General features: G+C 55.9%; 1 protein-coding gene across 22 annotated transcripts in view; it reads left to right on the top strand.

The window, feature by feature from the left end:
• BIN1 (bridging integrator 1) overlaps nt 1-14248 on the top strand; it is a 55486-nt gene that overhangs the window by 8544 nt on the left and 32694 nt on the right. The gene's annotated exons all lie outside the window — the stretch shown is intronic.

Genomic DNA, 14248 nt, shown 5'->3' with positions numbered 1-14248 from the left:
GGCTGGGGAGTGAGTGGGCCGTTGCCAGCACCCGCCACCACATGGCTGCAGGGAGGGACTCGTACCGGCTGGTGCCAGGCCAGGGCTTCAGGGCCTCCCGGGCCCCTGCAGGCCTCCCTGTCTGGAGCTCCCAGGGCACCTTTGTAGGGACATCCCTGCTGGCTCCTTGTTTTAGATGCTTCAGCTTACATTGAATTAGTTCCCTCAGGTTGTGGTGACCTTATTTATTCTGTCATTCCCCTGTTTGTGGCTTGCCCACTGTGGGCCAGGATGCTGAGGTGCTTGGGGTACCAAGAGAGAACCTGCCCCTGACCTCAAGGAGCTCCCAGGGCCCATCACAGCAGTAGGGAGAGATCAAAGCAAGGGTGCTGGTCCCTGAAGTGCTTCTCCTCCAGCCTAGGCTATCAGGAAGTCTCCCTGGAGGAGGCACTTTCAAACCCTGAGCTGGATTTGAAAGGCAGAAAAGGGTGGGTTGTGGGGTGGGCAGGGATGTTTCTGGTAGCCTGTCTGGGGTGGCTGGAATGTGTGTGAGTGAGGGTGGTCTAGTGAGGCCCGAGACTGAAAGGATAGGTCGGGGGAGAACAGGCCCCGGAGGGCCAGGAGGGACCCCTATGTCCCTCAGCCTGCTCACCTTCCTTCCTCATGTGCTGCCTGAGCCATTTGTCTATTTGTCTGTTTTCCAGTCTGGGCTTAGCCGAGAACCCCGTGTCTCACCGTCCAGGGCCGAGGAAACCCCCGGCTTTCTGAGGAAAAGGAGGAGCCCTGGGGTGAGGGGGTGAGTCCTGAGTCCTGACGGAATGTCCTTAGGCTTGGCCAGGTTAGGATCTGGCTGTGCCCAGGAAGGCACAAGGGGGTCTGGGGTCGGGCTACCATCCTGGAGTCTACCCTGTCAGGGCTGAGATCACAGGTCTGGGTGATGTCTGTTCCCCAGGCTTGCTAGAAAGACATAACATCCTATACTCCCCACCCCACATGTGCACCTGCTTCTTTGTTTTGGGGTCCCAAGGTGGCACTGGGGGGGTGACACTGCTAAGTTTGGAGAGCCTAACAGCTGGGAGAGGCCCTCAGTGCATCAGTTCACCCCTCTTCCAGGTACCCTGTGTGCTCTGCCCTTCATAGCCAGGCCACTTGTGAGATGGCCATGTGGGGGTCCCCCAGCTCCTGGGTCAGAGCAGGGGAGGGTCATCAGAGGAGGAGCATCCTCAGGGAAGGAGGGGTCATGCCAGCAGGTGAGGGCCTCTGGCTCTAAGTGCAGACTGCTGGGAGAGGAGTGGACAACAGGAACAGTAATGTTAGTAATGCACGGAAGGAGGCTTGGGGGCAGCTCTGGCTCATTGGGGTTTCCATTCAGGCCTGTGGCTGGAGGAGCCATCGGAGGCCGTGGGGCTGGATGGGGGTATCAGGTGACAGCAGAGCCTTTGTCAGACTGGCCCCTTTTCCAACAGCTGCTGCTACTTTCTTTGGACCCTTTGGTCAGCTCAGCATCTCCCCAGGACTGTCACCAACGTGCCTGAGGACTGGACAAGCCTGGGCCCGCCACTGGGCACCAGGGACAGACCTGGCACAGGAGACCTGGGCCGGGAGAGGCCCCTCAAGGGGACCCCCACTTCCCACTTCCCATCTGCCATGGTGCCCTATTTCTCTGCTCTGGGATAATATCCACTCTGCCAGGACATGTTCACTATCTCCAGGGCAGATACAGGTGATGGGTAGATGCAAATGCTAACCCAGGGCCCCGGAACACTCGCAGCTGGGCAGGGTCAGAGGACAGATTGATCCGTGGTTAAGAGGTGTGTATGGGAGGAAGACAGACGCTAACAGAGAAGGTGGAGTGTGGCCCCGGTGACAACTTGGCTCCTCTGAAGTCCAGAGCAAGTTGCGCCCCCATTTCCTCCTCTGTACCTGGGAACAAAAGGAAGTGATGTGACAATGCCTGGTCCCTGGTGGGCACCGGCACATGGGTTTTTTTCCTGGGGAGGTTTGGGGAAGCCCCTGTGAACCCACAGGTAGGGACCATTCTGGCTTTTGTGTGTTGAACTATTTGTTTTGCTTATGAGAGGATTCTTGAAGTTGAACTGCGGTATACATTTTTTCCCTCTTTTTTCCTGTGCTGGTTGAAAAAGCTGAACGGGGAGGTCGTGGTGTTATCTTCTCGAGGAGGGAAGTCAGAGGCCCCTGAGCCAGAGCCCCATTGAATGAGGTCAGGGAAGGACACAGGGTTCCAGGTGGGCTGTGCTTCCAGGGACCAGATGAGGCATGTGGAGCAGGGGGACAGAGGTGAGGGGTCTCCCATCATTCCACTCAGGGAGCCTATGTGCAACAGAAGAGCACAGGCTTTAGAGACCTGGCTTGAACCCTAGTTCGGCCCCCAAACCTCAGTGTGCCCATCTGGGAATTTGAGAAGCATGAGATCCTCTTCTTAGTGAGATAAGGTGAATGCTGCTGGAGGCAGAGCTGTGTCTGTGCTGGGTCCAGCTGGCTCCAGAGGGTTGCGGGTGGGAGGGTGACAAAGTCTTTTTATCCTTGTGGCATTGTGTAATTTATGCAGAACCCTCCCACCCACCTTTTTTTCATTTGATTCATTGTCTTGCTGACCTATGAGGTAGGCAGGACTGGATTATGGTTCCATTTGGCAGTTGAGAGCACCGAGGCTCAGGGAAACTCTGGAATTTCCTCCCTTCCTGCTATCAGACTTGGCTCTAGGTTGGCCTTTCCCAGGTGCTGCCACCCTCATCCCTGAATCCAGGGGTGGGGAGAGACTTTTTTTTTTTAAATGATCTCCACACCTAAGGGTCTTGAACTCACGACCCCTGAGGTCAAGAGCTCTAGCTACTGAGCCAGTCAGATCAGTCAGGCTCCCCCAGGGGGAGACTACTAAAGTGCAGATAAATGCTCATGCCTGTGCCCTGTGTGTGTGTGTGTGTGTGTGTGTTTGTGTGTGGTGGGGAAGCCGATTCTTGGTTGCCCCAGGAGCCTGTCACATCAGAGGAGAAGTTGAAGCTGCAGAGCAAGCCCTTCCCTTAGTCTGGGGTTCCCTCATAGCCAGGTGTCCACCAACCCACTCCATGAGGGAGGTGGGAACCCGGCTGCCCCCAGGAATCTAGGGACCCTAGAGGGTCAGATTTGGACAGAGCTGGCAGAGGTAGAGAAAGAGCTGAGCACAGGCCCCATAGCTCATACCTCCCATGAAGAAAGAGTTGGGGGATCCTGGGGCAGGGAACACTTAAGAATGAGCTAATGGCTAGGGTGTGAGCTGAGTCCTGATTCAAAATGAGAAACAAAATCCACAATTAGTTGGATACATTTACTAAACTTGGGACAGGACACAAATAACTGTTATTTTTCTGAAATAGAAACTAAGCTAGTGTGTTATTTATTTGCATCCCCTCCGCACCTAACAGGACAGTTTAGCAGTCTGTTCGGGCAGTGGACTTGGCTCAGCTAGAATGTCACCACCTTCCCCAAGTTGACTACTTAGCCCTCCTGGTTGAGTGGACTGTGGGTCTGGAGGAGGCCACGACCAAGGCGGGGTCCTGGGCCCTTCCTGAGGACGCTGGGGAGGCTCTGTCTGGATCTGGTGGACCGGGGGCCGTGGGTGTGGGGGGAGGGGCGTCTGATCCTGGCACCTCTGGCCCAGGGCACTGCAAAAGCTACCTGGAGGGAGAGCTGAGTCCGCACTGTGGGAAACCCACGGTCAGCAGCAGGACAGCATCCAGTGCCTGCATCCCTGCTTTGTGCGGCTGCACTCACAGGTCACCCTGGACGTTGTGCACCCTAGGAGAGCTGGGGAGGCCGCCAACACATTCTGCAGCCAGTGCAGTGCTGCTCCTGAGCAATGCGGTAGAGAGAGAAGCCTCCAGGCAGTCAAGTGCTTTCAGCGCACCCTGAGTCCTGGGATTCTAGCTCCTGGTCTCCTTGTTTTATCTAGGACTTGGTCTAGCTACTTAATCCTTCCTGCTTTGGTTTGCTTCTCTGTAGAATGGGGTAACCATCCTCCCCACTAGATCCAGAGTCTTTGAGGGTGGAGGCTGGTCCCATGGTGGGTCTGTGACCCTGGCACCTGCACATAGTAGACACCTAATGTTAAGTGAGTTGGAGTGTGAGGCTCCAGTGCAGAAGCAATGGTGAATGTTTTGCATAGTACCTCATATATTGTGGCAAGGTGAGAGGCTCGGGTTCATATCTCAGCTCTGCTCCTCTCAAGCCCTTGACCTTGGGCAAGTTACTTATCCCCTCTGAGCCTTGGTTTTCCTATTTGTGAGGATTAAATGGGAGAATGGTGTCTCCATTTCACACCAAGGACACTGAAAGTTGGGATGCCAGCTCGTGGACCCAGCTCTATTCTGGGGTGGGGGTGCTGAGGTGCCTTGGGTGGGTGTGGGTGTTCGACTGTGCCTTGGCATTTTGTGTGTGTCTTGTTGGGCCATCCTGGCCCATTGGTGGTGCAGAAGTCCAGCCCAGCTTGGAATGGTGGGTCCGAGGCCTCCAAGGAGGAAGGAAGGAAGAAGGCATTGCCTGGAGATGGCCTCATGAGGGGAGGGGTGGGATGCCGGGGGACAACATGGACCCCCCCCTTTATTTCCCACTCTTTCAGTTCTCCCACTCTGATTTCCTCTCCCTGTAGGCAACAGAATCCTTTCCAGCGTTTAGTTGATCCAGAAGTGTCCAGAACTGTAGCAGGGGAAGGCCAGGGGCCGACCTTCAGAATCTGGGATTGGGTGTCCATCCCTAGGCCTTGCTCTACTCGGATCTTCCCTGCGTGCCTCCTTGGGCACATTCCCATGATTTAAAAACATTTTTTTTTTTTAAAGGATTTATAACTCTGTCTGGCTGTTCAACTTACCCTCCGTGTTTAATTGTGTTTCTTCTGGTAAGGAGAGCCCCAGGGGAGGAAGGGGAGGTGGGCATGAACCCCTCTCTAACAGGCACAGAGGATGTTCTGGTGTTGGCTATGGTTTTGTGTGTGTGTGTGGGTTTCTGCCGCACCTCCCTGTCCTCACTGTCTCAGCCCTTCTGGAACCTTGGTGGGAGCCTAGATGTGTTGAGTGGAGGGATGTGGGCCAGATCCTGGGGTCCCTCCCTAGTTGGTTAGACAGGGACTCCAGGGCTGGCGGTCTGCATGAGCCCTGGGAAGCTGAGATGGACAGGCCTTTCATGCTCACTTGGTCCTTACTTCCCTCCTTTGATTTCAGAGGTAGGACTCTGAGACCTGGAAAGTGATGACGTGCCCAGGCCTCTGGTGGGCCCCACATCATCCCCCCAGCTGTCCCTAGCAACAGGGAGGCCGCCAGGGCTCTGCTCCTGTGCACTGACCTCCTGTGTCTGCTGGGGCTTGGGGGGATGGTGCCTCCCCGTTCAGCCTGCCCATTGCCCACCCTATTTTTCTAACCTCCCCCCAGAAGCACAGAAAAACAGGATGCAGGATCAGCAGAAGGAAGCCTGCAAAAGCCCCTGAATATTCATTCCATTTCCCAGGGGCAGGGACAGCCATGTGACGTCCCCCAGTCCATTGGTAGTCCCTCTTGCTTCCCTGACCCCAGCCTTCACTCTCCACCGGATTACCGGATTACCGGTTTACCAAGTGGTCAAACACCCCTTCCCCTCAGGTTCCTTCCCAAATTCCCCCCTGCCTCCTCTATTGAAATGCCGTGGAACTAGTCCTTGTCTGCTGGGGAGCACTGAACGAGCCAGTCCTCACCCACTGATTCCCCATCTGTGAAGTTGGGGGTCCCTGTGGTGCTCTCACAGGTACTGGGGATTTGTGGACAGTCCAGGGCTGAGGCAGGGAAGTCTCAAGCACAGCTTTTGGGCCGATGAAGGCCTGGGAGTGAGCACAGGGGCCGGGCTGAGTCTCCCCCTCCCCACTGAATCCTGGGCCAAGTGGAAGTTGTCTGCACTTTGGTGGGCCGGACTGGGTATGAGTTATTTAAAAGTGATCGTGGGCATTGCTCCTTTGAATAACAAAAATAACAACAAGAGCCAAAATAGTAGCAATAATGTGTTTGGAAAAAATATCACGTATCTTATCTCCATTAAGTACTGTTTAATAGTTACAATTTCACAGATGTGGACGTGGAGGATTCCAGTTGGTGAAATAAATGAATGACCTGTTTGCATATTTAGGTCGAGCTTCTCTGATAGAAACAGAAATATGCGAAGGGCTCAGGCCATCTGGAGGGGCAAGTGAGTCCCTGTGGCTGGGGTGGAGTCAGGGAAGCCTGCCTGGAAGAGGTGATGTGAAAGGCCAACATGGGCTGGCATCATGAGGAAGCAGGGTCTCCTTGTGGAGCTTGTGGGTACCCAGGGCTGAACTTTCTTGGCTCCAGTCCATGTGGGTACTTCACCCTCTCTTCCCCCGCTCTGGGTTTGTATTCTGCTGAGCTGTGGGCTGGGCCCATGCTTGGTTGCTCTTGCACGCAGGCTGTTCCCCCACTGAGCTAAGGCAGCAGCTGATGAGGGGTCTGTGGGAGGCGGTGCACTGGAGGGCCAGATGCCCCCCTCCATCTATGGCCCAAGTCCTGGAGCCTGGGGCTGAGAATAGCACTCACACTTGCATGGAGGGGACAGATGGGTGGGTGATGGCTCTGGGGGTGGTTGTGCTGACATCTCTCAACAGGTGGTATGGGGTGTTGGGCCAAGGGTGGGGTCGTTCCCGCCCTCTTCAGCAGCATGACAGGAGGCCCTGTGTCACTCAGATGGGGTGGCTGTGGGCCTTCTCTGGACCTCTTTGTAGAGTGGGCTGTCTCCCAGGCTCCATGCCAGGAATGTCAGGCGCATTAGGGCTGCTAGTGGGGGCTGCCACTGCTCATAGCTGATGTTTAGTTTCCACAGGATCTACCATTTTGCCCTCTGATTGCCAAAGAGGGGCAGGGTAAGGGGGTGGCTTGCAGGGCCTCTGCTGAGCTGTGGGGTGGAGGAGGCTGCTGTGGGGAGGTGGGGTGGATTAGTGTTTGCCGTCCACCAGGAGTGTCGTGCTTAAGCCTGGGTGAGTCATGGGGAGCAGGTGCGCTTGGTGGCAGGCACCATGGAAGGCATGTGTGGAGGGGGTGGGTGAGAGGGTGGGGTAGGGTGGGGACTAGGTGGGAGAGGCTGCTTGAACTTTCTGGCTTGGGTATAAGGAATCCCAGGTCAAGTTACGGTGAAGGAATAGAAAGGAAATCAGCTACCACTTTGGGCTGGGCCCTCTTATCTACTCAGCCAAACTTAATCCTCCCTTGTCTTGCTCCGTGTTTACTGATGAAACTCAGGGCTCAGAAAGGGGTACTCCCTGCCCAGGGTTGCACAGCCTGGGCCTGCTCCCTGAATCTTCTGCTGTGGGGCTTCTCATACCAGAAGAAGTTCTGAGCGGGAGATGTTCCTCCCTCTCTCCCCTTCCCCTGCAGCTGTCCAGACTAGACACTCTGGGCTGGATGTCCCAGAACAGGAGTGACTGAGGGCGGAAGTGGACAGGGAATGGGGGTTCAGGAGCCCGATGGTGGGTTCTGCCCTAGCTGCCCTTGGGTCCTGGCTGTTGTGTCCCCACTGCCCTGCCCTCCCCGACATCTCTGGGCACCTCAGACTCACCATGTCCCTATACTTCGGTAATGACTCCTCCTTCCCTGTGTTGCTCAGACTCTGGAGTCTCCTTCACTTCTCTCTGTCATCCCATATTCAGCCACTGCTCATATTTCCTGCCTTTGCCAAACCTGGCATTTCCTGCCTTTGGCTCCATCTGAGTCATTGAGGACACCTTTTATTTTACTTTTTAATTATTTATTTTTAAAAAGATTTATTTATTTATTTGACAGACAGATCACAAGTAGGCAGAGAGGCAGGCAGAGAGAGAGAGGAGGAAGCAGGCTCCCTGCCGAGCAGAGAGCCCGATGTGGGGCTCGATCCCAGGACCCTGGGATCATGACCCGAGCCGAAGGCAGAGGCTTTAACCCACTGAGCCACCCAGGCGCCCCGAGGACACCTTTTAAATGGGCTCCCTGCTTCACCCTGCTCTTGGGTCTGTCCCCAACAGCAGCCTTAGTGTTCTAGCACCGTGGGTCAGAGTAGAGGTCCCCAGGGCTTCCTATTTCCATGCAGAGCTTCAAAGCAGAGGCCCCCAGCTAAGGCCCTGTGGTCTGGCCCTGGCTGCTAAGATGGTTTGTGCAGTGGTGAGAATACATGGCCTCTGGAAGCAGGCTTGGGGTTTGGATTCCTGCCACCCTGCTGACTAGCTCTGTGACCCTGGGGAGATTTTAAAGCTGTGCCTCAGTTTCTTCTGAGGCAAAGTGGGGGATCCTACTACTATTCCCTTGTGAGGATTCCGGGAGATTGATAGGTAAATTGTGTGGAGTGCTCAGCTCAGCTCAGCTCAGCTCAGCTCAGCATGGCATTTTAGGACTTCTTCCTCCTTCACCCACCCTCTTAGTTCCCTTTGCACTGACCTTGCTCTTCCCACCTCAGGGCCTTTGCACTTGTTTGTACTCTGTTTGGCCGGCTCTGTCTCCTTCATCAGGTCTCAACTGTCACTTCCCTGAGCTACTTCCTAAGAACAGCACCTCCCTTGCCTCACTCTTTCTGTGCACTGTTGTGTTTTTGTTTAGAGACTTGTATTATCACCAGTCATGCCTTCTCTCAAGTGTTGGCTCAGGGATCTTGCTTTGCTCCCTGCAGAACAGAGCCAGGGAGGCTGGGGGAGGGTGTCCAAGATGAGCCCCCACCACAGCTCTCCCAGCCCAGGAGGCCACATCCTGGAGTCCAGGAATAGGGACTGCTCACCGAGGGCTGTATGTGAGGGTCAAAATCCAGTGGGAGCTCCTGAGAAGAGAGCAGCTTGAGCCTTCCTGGAAAGTTGGTAAAAAGTTCCTTTCTCCCCCTGGAGTATGGATGGGAGGAGTGGAGGGCTCTTTGGGGAGGTCTGGACAGTTGGGTGGTTTCTGATTGTGGAGGAGGGTGGCCTGCCTCCATCTGGTTGGTTCTGGCCCTTCCAGAAGAACTATTCACGTGGAAGCCTGATTCTGCTATTGACTAGGGATGGACTCAACCTGGTGGGTGGTCCCTGAGGGGAGGGGAGCCCGTCCCCAGCCAGGGCCCCTCCAGCACTCCCTTGGGGCTCCAGTGTTTCTTTTAGCCTAAACTTCCTTTCGCCTAACTTCGCCCTGAGATCCCGGGCTTTGAGCCCCAGTCTCCTCATCAGTGGAACACCTCCCTCTTCTCACAGATGTGGGGAACTCCTGTAAGCCTTTTAGACACCTTTGGATGGGTGACTGTTGCTGTTTTATGTCTTCCACCTCAACTACCCCAGCTCAGCTGGGCCCTCTGGGCTCTCCTTAACTCCGTCCCCATCCTGATGTGGGCCCCTGCTGCCTCTGCTCCCCTGTGCTCTGTTGTGGGCTGTTCCTGTCTCCCCCGCCCCATTGCACCCTAGCTTCCCCTGGGCTCTGGGTGGCCCTACCCTGGCCACTGGCCATAGGCTTATCTGCTGAACAGGCTGGAATTTCCCCTCCCAGGAGAGAGGGGAGGGGGTGGCTTTCGGCTGCAGGCACCTGGAGAGGGAGCCTTCCCTTCCATCCGGAGAGGTGGGTATGGAGGAAGAGCAGACCCCAGCCCCCCACCTGTCTCAGGGGTTAGGCTTCCAGCCCTGGGACAGAAGGATTGATGGAAAGACAACTGACATGGGCCACGGAGCTCTCTGCACTCTGGCTTTTCACCAACCAGTCACATTTCAAGGCATTGTGGTGGGGCTGATATTCGTGAGGGCAAAGTGTTTATATATTCAGTTAGGAATGTAAAAGAGAGAACCAAACATCACTCTTCACTCTCACCAGTATTTTGTAAAGGAAAGGGAAAATCACTAAAAGAGGAAGGAGGTAATTTTAGAGTGACCATCTCCCAAGCAAGGCCAGTCACTCTTTGTAGACTGGTGTCAGGGAACAGTGACTTCCAGAACACGAGGACTTGTTAAAAAAAAAAAAACAGATCACCAAGCGGAGATGAGGGGAGGAGCTTCCTGGGTTGGGGGAGGGGCAGGGGTGTGCCCAGCCCAGCCCAGCCCAACCTCAGTGGGCTAGTGGGAACCTGGAACTGTTTTTCTAGTTTTGTATTTCATGGCAAAAATCTTTGCAAACTTTGCATTCTGCTACACAATCTGTCTATCTGTGTTGGGTGTGTCACAAAAGTTTTTTTTTTTTTTTTTTTTTTTTTAAATAAAGGGTGAGAGTTGGGACAGAGGGAATAGGAGAGAGAAAACACTGAGCAGGGTCAACGCCTGGCCCAGTGCAGAGCTTGATCTCACAACCCTGAGATCAGGATTTAAGCCAAAATCAAGAGTCAGATGCTTAACCAACTGAGCCATCCAGGTGCTCCTTCAAAAGTGCTTTCTTTGCCAGTTAAATCTTTGGAATGCATCAAGATGGAGTAGCAGCAAGATGAATCTTTTGTAGTAAACCCTAAGTGTGCTGCCTGTGACTGTTGGGCGTCTGTGCAGTCCTCACTGGAGAATTACAAGTTGAATTTGGGCTTTGGAGTCCATTGGGTCTGGGGCCTGGCTCTGCCACTTATCAGCTAAGTGACCTCTCTGAGCCTCAGTTCCTTCATCTGTAAAATGAGATGACAGTTCCCACCTCAGGATGTCCGGTAAGCCCAGTGAAAGCAAGTGTCAGAGGTGATGGGCCTCCCTCAAGGTGGGTCCTTAGACCCGGCTTGCTGGGGTGACGCCTAGTAGTGTGATCTTTGTGGAGCTCAGGGGGAGGGCCGTTGCAGTGCCCAGAGCTGGAGCCTGTGGGGAGCCCCGCTGGGCTGGGATCTGATGGTGAGGGGACCCCTCCGGAGTGGGAGGTGGGCTGGCATCTCTTTTCCCCTGGGAGGAAGGCAGAATGCCAGATTCTAGTCCCCAGAACCAGCCTCCCTTGCCACCACTTTGCAGCCAGCCTAGGGAAATGGAGGTCCTAGGATGGGGGTGCAGTGAGACCAAGAGAAGGGACTAGGGCCCCTTGGCCAGGCTTGTCTTTTGGGGGCAGAAATGTGTGTGTGTGCTTGAGTGTGTGTGTGTGTGTGTGTGTGTGTGTTTGGGGTGGGGAGAGGGATCTGGTGTCTGGAGTGTCTCTCTCCTCACTGAGACCCACCTCCCTAGAGCTGCTGGGCCCTTCCCTGGCCTAGAGCCCAGCTCTTGTGCTCTCTGGGCTCCTGCTGGTTTCCCTTTCTCTGGTTTTCTCTCCATTTCTCCTTCCTCATTTTGGCTTCTTCTTACACAGCATCTCCTGGTCTCTCCTCTGCTTCTTTCCTGGCTCTGTGGCCTCCTTGTGGTTCCCGCTGCCTTCCTGCTGTGCCTGGGGGCGACTGAGGGGCCCCATCAGGAAGTATGTGTGAGCGTGTGTGCGCAGACACGTGGGTGAGCATCAGCACGTGAACACGAGGGTAGTAGGTGTGCCTGCTGCCCGTGCATGGGAGCCTGCGAGTGTGCAGCCGGGTGCTGCGTGGGGGGCCTCGGTGCTGGGGAGCATTCTCCCGGGGATGGAATCCTGCTCCTGGCTCTTGCCCAAGGCTCGTGTTTCAACATTTATCTTTCTTCAAAAGTCTCTGAGCCTCTGGGAAGTAGTAAGGGAAAGCCTGATGTGTGGCCAGCCTGGGGCTGCCGGAGGGCTAAGGAGTTTTACTGGCCAGGGATTTGCTTTCTGAGACCCTGGGCTCTGCTCCCAGGCAGGAGCCTCAGTGATTTCTCCCTACTGCTGGTCGAAGCGGGGCTGGAGTGGGGCTAGACTCCTTCCCAGAGAGGTCAGGCCCCTCATTCTCCCCCCGCTCCGTGGCACACCCCAAAGGCACAGCAGCAGGCCTGGGGCTGCTCAGTGGCAAACTGGTCACTGGGAGACCCTCAGCCTTTGGGGGAAGCACAGCTGCTTGCTCTGAAGGCAAAGCTGACTGACTGCTCCGTGAGTGAGTTCATGGGGCTCTCTGGAAGGAGGGGGCAGACTTTGCTGGGGCTGGATGCTAGAAGGGAAGATGCAGCTACTTCCTTGTGCCCAGGAGAAAGGACCCAGGAGTCAGGAGCCCTGGCTCTAGCCTTGGCCAGGCACAAGGCTACTTTGGCACACTTGTTCACGGCCACTGAAAAGCCACAGAGTCCTGGCTTTGCTTCTTCTTAGCCATGTGGCCTTATTACTTAATGTCTCAGCCTTACTTTTCTTATCTCTAAAGTTTGGGGAAAGAATATGTAGCTCAGGAAATGGCCTCAAGATTAAATGAGATACTCAGGAGCAAGGATACCCAATAGCAATGAACACACCTGCCCCTAAAGACAGCCAGGGCTCCTTGGAGAAATGGCTCATTCTGGAGTCATCTGCAGTGTGTCAGCGAGGCATATGCAAAGTGTTTGGCTTGGGGACCTACCTTCTTCCTCTCCTGTGCTCTCTTGTGGGTGCTGCTGGGGTCCTGCCCAGATCCTGGGTTGCCAGAGGGTCTCAGAGGAGCATGGCCACAAGCTCACACCACTAGTGTCAGAGTCTGTCACGTGGGTTGAGGGCCCCTGCAGCAGAGGAGCAGGAGGAACAGGGGGCTGGTTCTGTGGGGCCACAGAGCTCCCCAGCCTTGCCTGGCCCACCCCTGCTGTGTGTGGCAGAGGTGGTGCAGAAGGAGGCAGCCAGAGCTGACCACAGAGAGAAAGCCCTGGGGTGACAGGGAGTGAGCCAGAAACCCAGAGGCCCCTTGGGGAGAGGGGGCAGAGTATGCCAAACTGGCATGTTTGCCTGGGGAGGGGGCAGCTGTGGCTTTTCCCCTCTTGGGGTGTCTTCCTCAGAATAGGGCCCGGCTGTGTGTGCTGAGTGCTCTGTGGGAAAATCTGGCCTTATACCTACCTGCCCCTCTGTGTGTCGGTCTGTGTGTCCTGCCTGTTTGGGAGCCTCTGTGTGAGGTGCGAGGACGTGCATCCTGTTGCTGTGGTCCCCCCCCCCACCCCGGACCGCAAGCTCTCCTGGGAGGAAGCAGTGAAGTGGTGACGCCCAGCCCCCGGGGTACAGCTCACTTCTCCACCAGCCCCCACAGAGGCAGCCACTGGGCAGGCACCAGGAGGAGATGAGGAAGGTGAACGTCTGGCGGGGTCTCAGCAGCTGGGTGGTGGGTCCTTGGAGGGGAGCCGGATGAGGCCTCTCCCCACTGTGTATGTGTGTGGGTTGGGGTTCTGGGGACACTGGGTTAAGGTGTGGGTGGGTCCCCATCTTCTTTGGCTGTGTGAGATGCCGGCTGTAGCAGCCATGACAAGGTGTGCCGTAGATGCTGGAGGGGCCCCCTGCCTTTCTTTCTGGCCCAGAGCCTGGGGACCAGGGCTGATTGGGAACATGGGACCTGCCTCCCTGGGGTTTTCCTCCTAGGCCCCTGGACTTGGTCCTTCTCTCTAGCCTTGGGTTCTAGAAAGCACTTATTCCTGCCCTGTGCCGTGCCATTCAGATGTGAGTGTGTGTCCCCTCAGTGCAGGAGAACTCAGTCCCTCTCTGGAGGAAGGAGGGCTTAGAGCCCCCGGGAGGGGACTGTCCTGAGTTCAGGGCTCCAGGCAGGGCTACCCACCATCAGCCCAGGGGGTGAGGGCCTGCGGACATGCTCACCTACACTGTATCTGCTGGGCTGGAGTGGCTTGTGCCCGGTGAGGCCTATGGGGTGCCCTTCCTCAAGTTTTGGGGGCCAGGAGCAGCAGAGAAGCTCAGAGCTTACTCCCATCTATAAGACCTTAGGCTGTGTGACCTGACTGATCTGTATTCCCTTGCCATCTGTCACACGGAGGTGAAGACACTCAACTATAGGAGGGGGCGCTTGGTGACTATAATGTGCTTTGCTCGGGGCTCGGTGAGAAGTAAGTGATCAATTGCTCCTAGTTCAAACCAGCCTGGCCCCCAGGGGCTTTCTTGTTCTTCTGGGGTTGGTGGTCATGTAAGCATGGCTGTGCAGAGACACAGTCTTGTCCCAGGGGCCATTTGCTGGCTGGGAGGAGGAGAGGTGAGGGTTTGGCAGGACGCCCCATGCTGGCTGTGGGAGTGGGATGCTCTGGGCTGTGAGAAAGGTCAAAGCACAGAGGCTGGGAGAGGGGCACCTCCTTCCTCCGAAGCTCCCCCTGAGCCCTGGTGGGCCTCCTCCGCTGCTCAGAGAGGGGCTGCTGGCGCTGGGTCATGGCCCAGGCTCAGTGAGGTGGGAGTGTGGATGCTCTCAGAAGGAGGTTTGTTTCTGCCACCGGCTGCTCGTCTCTGCCCTGCCCTGCACGGTCCCTTTGGGGACACGTGGGCTCCACTGCCCTCTG

Source organism: Lutra lutra, chromosome 3 (genome assembly GCF_902655055.1).
Source record: "Lutra lutra chromosome 3, mLutLut1.2, whole genome shotgun sequence".
In the NCBI taxonomy this organism is placed as follows: Eukaryota; Metazoa; Chordata; class Mammalia; order Carnivora; family Mustelidae; genus Lutra; species Lutra lutra.
Note: the sequence above shows the minus strand (reverse complement) of the source record. Positions and strands in the feature narration are given on the sequence as shown.